This window comes from Thermobia domestica, chromosome 13 (genome assembly GCF_964235325.1).
Source record: "Thermobia domestica chromosome 13, izTheDome1.hap1.1, whole genome shotgun sequence".
Classification (NCBI taxonomy): Eukaryota; Metazoa; Arthropoda; class Insecta; order Zygentoma; family Lepismatidae; genus Thermobia; species Thermobia domestica.
Window position 1 is genome coordinate 163971165 of NC_137466.1, and position 5575 is coordinate 163976739.

The following is a 5575-nucleotide window of genomic DNA, read 5'->3' on the forward strand; positions in this document are numbered from 1 at the left end:
AATATTTTCCTAAGAACTGTTTTCGATAACTTCCGGCTGTTTTGCTCTCTTAACGAAATAATTTAACTAGCTTATCTACATTGGGCATGGCGCTTTATTCAATTCTGGTTTAGATTCCAGTCAGTCTTACTTACAATTATAAAGGCCAACTTGTCTCTCTCTCTCTCTTACACACAGGGCCGGATTTCCCAATAGGCCCGGTAGGCCCGGGCCTATGGGCGCAAGCTCCTAGGGGCCGCACGGCCGAGAGAAAAAAAATTCAAAAATATCTAGAAATAAAAATAAATAGCCATAACTTAATATATTTTTTTGAATTGATTTTAAAAAATCAGGCTAATAAAGCATTCTGATTTTGAAGTTCATTGGAACAAATAATTGTTGGTAAAGTTCATCAATCTTTTGTTAATACATTAACGGTATTTTGTTAAGCCCAGAACCAAGTAAATTTCTCAAAAATATTGCAATGATAAAATTGCATCGTGGAGTGGTGTTTAAGCAATTAACATATAGGCCTGATATAATGTTTTAATAAAGGTTTTTAGGAAAGTAACTTAAACCAGACTAGGGGGCGGAAAAAATTATTGGGCCTAGGGGCGCCAAATTGATAAATCCGGCCCTGCTTACACAGACACCCACATACATTCTAATACGCATACACACATACATGCCCTTTTTTCAAAGAGCTTAGGTGAATTACTTATGGAGACACCGTAGCGTTGGATTCATGTCCGCGTGGTCCCGGGTTCGATTCCCGACCGGTGCTTCCCCAATTTTCGGCGTCCACCCAACGTCGTGAGGCAAACTGGGAGTCACGTGAATAAAAGACATGATGTCTAATAGGTCTAGGAAGTTCCCGATACGCCAGTTAGCGGTAAGGCGACCACATGACCACATGTTCGTCTCTGGGCTGGACATAGTTCCACCAGTCAGTGACAGATGGCGTGGAGCGACTCAGGTCCACAAATCGGGCCGTTACGCCAAGTGGCTTTTGTAGGTGAATTATTTGCGTTTGAGCTTCGCACTTGGAAAGGCTCGAACTCTAGTCCCCGAGACCGGAGATCGTGATTTGGGATTATTTTGTCAGGTGGATGCAGGGATAGTATACTTTCAATATGTAGGCTCAGACCAGTGGCGGATCCAGGGGGATCCCCGATCACCTCCCAGAAGAGGAAACTTTATTTTATATATAAATAAAACCCATACCAGAGTTTGGAGCTCTTAAAAGTAGCTCTATGTAGTAGTATTACAACCCACCGCCCCCCTTCCCCAGAAGTCGGTCCTGGATCCGCCCCTGGCTCAGACCGACTTCCAAAACTTCCTGTCGCTTGTTCTTAATGATCAAGGTGTTTCAGTGTAGAATTACTTATACATAAGAACGCCATCTGGTTCATGTATGAATGAAAACATGCCTTTTCGTTCAGAAGCAGTAACAAAGAGAAACCGAAAAAGCAAAGGTGAGGAAGAGGAAGACCCGGTTTCGTCGCTAGTGTCGTTGGCATAGATAGTCTGAATAGAATAAAATGAAAAAGTAGGATCGTTGAACTCATTACTTTTATAAGAACACGTCTTTCTTTTCTTTTCTCCTTTTTTTCCCCGAAGATCAACAAAATCTAAGCGCAAGAATTTTTTTTTTGTATATGTCTATAGATACGTAGAAATTTAAGTGATTGTTACTATCCCTGATTTTTCCCTAGAGGGCGTCCCAATCTAAATATAAAGTAAGAGAAATATATATATATATATAAAGTAAGAAAAATAGGGCGAAAATCTTCAGCGCTTTTCCCTTGAAAGTGTGAAGATGAAGAAGAGAAAAGAGGCAATAATGATGAAACTCAGAGTTCATGTGGAAACAGAAATCGCGTGGATTCTACCAGCTGCTTCCTGTACATCATCCCATGTGAGAAATGTGAAGAAGGGAGGGAAGAGGGAAATCCCCCGGAATTTCACAGCTGGAGACGATCTGAACAGGGAGTCCCGAAAATCGATTATCTGCAAGGCTACCAACAGTTAAGTGTTAGCATCAGTTGCGTTTCGTATAGGGGCAGGTGAATCAGATGTTTCTTCGATATATCACCCTTGATGTTGACTTTATTTAAATCTATTTTGATTCTTTTAGGTTTCTTTATGTCATTTATTTCTTTGTACTAAATGGTTATAGTTAAGTACGGAGATAAACGTTTTAACCTAAAATTTTAACATCTATGTTCTTGTCCTACTTTGTGGCTTTATTCATGTTAACAAGCTGACTACTGCTATAGTCTAGTGGTCCGTAGCGCCGAGCACAAGTTGTCAATCACGAAGTTCGAGTCCTATTGTCTGGAGCATGTATATCTGACCAGGGGCGGATCCAAGGGGGGCGATCGCCCCCCAGAAGAAGAAACTTTCTTATTTTATATATATAAATAAAACCCATCCCAAAGTTTGGAGCCCTTAAAAGTAGCAGTATGACAACCCACCGCCCCCCCCCAGAAGTCGGTCCTGGATCCGCCCCTGTATCTGACTCTCTTAAGTTATTCAATTATTCATTTCTGAGTTTATTTTAACCGATAGGGAGGTTTCTTAAATGTAGTTAAATGGCCATCAGTCTCGCTTTCTATGTAGTGTAACCCACAAAACGAGATTTAAAAACAAGAAGTAAATTATTAAATTTTACATGAGATGAGAAACACAACAATTCTCGTCTCGTTTTCAAGACGAGACGAGAAATTTTCTCCAAATCTTAGATTTCAAACACAATTTTGTCCTCCCACCCCGCTGGAGGCTAACACGAGCGCCTTTGGTATACGGATTCCCAGGTTCAATTGATGATGGGGAAAGCCTTGGAAAAATGAACGCATTACAGTGGTTCGGGTTTCACCTTAAAACTGTAGTTCTACGTTTCATATAGCCTCAGTGCTGAGAAGTACCGCTAAACTTCAATAAACGAATAAATTCGCACACTGTTTTAGTAAAAGTGATAAAGTGATATTAAATATAATGAAACAGCATTTATCAACGTTTTGAAGATAGGCAAATCATTACACAACGTAATACAATAATAAATATGGCTTAAATATACTAGGGATAGGCAAATCATTACACAACGTAACACAATAATAAATATGGCTTAAATATACTGGGGATAGGCAAATCATTACACAACGTAACACAATAATAAATATGGCTTAAATACACTGGGGATAGGCAAATCATTACACAACGTAACACAATAATAAATATGGCTTAAATATACTGGGGATAGGCAAATTATTACACAACGTAACACAATAATAAATATGGCTTAAATACACTGGGAATAGGCAAATCATTACACAACGTAACACAATAATGAATATACTTAAATGTACTGGGGATAGGCAAATCATTACACAACGTAACATAATAATAAATATGGCTTAAATATACGGGGGGTTTGTCAAAAAGTTCCTGGAATGTTGTTATAGTTTTGGTATTTGTGATACAGTCACAATGAATCTTATCACAATGAATCTTACACCGTACAGTCCTTAGAGTGCCTAATCATGAATTTGACATGTGTGAATAAGTCACAGCAGGCAGTGTATGAGTAATGTAGCTGAATGGAAAAGTGTGTAGTTATCAGTTGGTGTAATGTCGCAGTTGGAGCAACGTTCAAAACATCAAGTTCGTGTGCAAATTACGGAGAAATCTGCTTCAGAGACTTTGAAAGCCTTTGAAACAATTTAGCAGCATCTGGATGTTTGACTCTTCCCAAAGCTGAAAATGAGCCTCAAAGGTGGGCTAAAAATGGAGTCAAAACCAACGCGACGGCTGTTGAAGTTAAGGAAGACACCAAAATAGGACCTTCGTCGGCGTTTACAGTGATAGTAGGAGTGGTGGAGCACGTGTGTGTGTTTCGAAGATGCCTACTTTGAAGATTATTAAGTAACTGTGTGCTTATGTTTCGGTAATTAAGAGTTTTCATCCCGGCGAAATTAAAATACCGCCAATTTTACAATAATTATGTGATACCTTCAAATAGATAAAAGATATTTGAAATATGGAACAAGAGCGCCCTAGACAATATTATTTTGCGTGAGGTACCGTTATCACAAGTCACCTACTGGCTTTCCGTTTTCAGCTGTTTAGAAACGCGAAAATAAATGCCGATTTTCAAAATGGCTAGAAATCGAAAGCAGATAAGTGAGTCGTGATAACGGTTTCTCATAGACCAACCTGGGTGTACAAATGCTTTCTTTCGGAGTTATAGGCTACCGAAAACATAAAAAAAGAGAACTTTAAAGGTCCATAGCTACTACGGGATCTACCCTAGCCAGGTCAAAACTACACTTAGGAACTAATATGTGCTCTATCCAAAAATAGATGTTTCAGAATTAAAAGTACTCACACAACAATTTCTATAGAAGCAGTTTGTCTACGAGCATATAATTTAAAGTACTCAGCAACTACCTCTAGAAAAATTGTTGCGGAAGAACCACAGGATCCTGAAACATGGATATTTGGATAGAGCACATACTAGGTCCTAAATAAAGTCTTGACCCGACTACGGTACGTCACATAGTTTTGGAGCTATGGACCTTTAAACTTCACTTTTTCATGTTTTCGGTAGCCTATAACTCCGAAAGGAAGCATTTGTGCACCCAAGTTGGTCTGTACTTTTAGTCTTATCTCGGTGTTAAAAATCACCTCCCAAATGTTGTCGGTGTTGTTTTGAAACACCCTGTATAATTGAACGTCATTAGATAACATTATGCATTACGAATATTTAATTTCTTTTTTAACCTTCGTCATTATGATTTAATGATTTTGCCTCACGCTATTTATGCGTTAGAACTCCCCCTGGTTTAGTTGCTAACTTGTGCGCCTTTGGTGCATCTGATCTCGGGTTGGATTCCCGGGATGGAGCTTTCAAAAAATTGAACGAATTATGATGGGTCCACTCTTCTATATCCTCGGTGCTGACAATGGACCTTAATAAATTAATTAAATAAACAATATTTATGAATTATTATTTAACTACTAAAATTCTTTAAATATTTACATGATGTCATTCGATCTATGAATGGATGTCTTTTCAAGATTAAAACTAGGTATAAAAAGTGAAATACTATAGAATATGAAAATATCGTTAGCAAATATGAGGAAAATAATAATCATTAGCTAATATAGATCGCTATAGCTACCAGATGGCCAGGGCCGGATTAAGGGGAGGCTTAGGGGGGCTATAGCCCCGGGCCTCCACTCTGATCAAAATCTCAACTGGCTATCTAAAAAGAATCATGAGATACAGTCATCATCATAAAATAAAATATGACCAAAAATATGAAACATATCCCCTTAACTTTCTTACTGTACTATCACAGAAATGTATTAGGTGAACTCAGCAGGGGCAGATGTATGCCAACTCCCTCTAGCGACCTACCAAGACCTCATTGCTTCCATGCCAAGATGCGTCGCCGCTGTTATCCGTGCCAAAAGTGGACATACTGAATATTAGGTAGGTGGTCATAATGTTCTGGCTGATCAGTGTATATCTGAATAGGCGGTAATGCTTAAAAGTACTTTTTATAAACACCAGTCAAATAGTGAAATACAC

The 5575-nt window shown here is 38.7% G+C and overlaps 1 protein-coding gene across 2 annotated transcripts in view; it reads left to right on the top strand.

Annotated features, from left to right (window-relative positions):
- The window catches only part of SNF4Agamma (SNF4/AMP-activated protein kinase gamma subunit), a 924355-nt gene that overhangs the window by 731929 nt on the left and 186851 nt on the right, over window positions 1–5575 (top strand). The window lies entirely within an intron of this gene.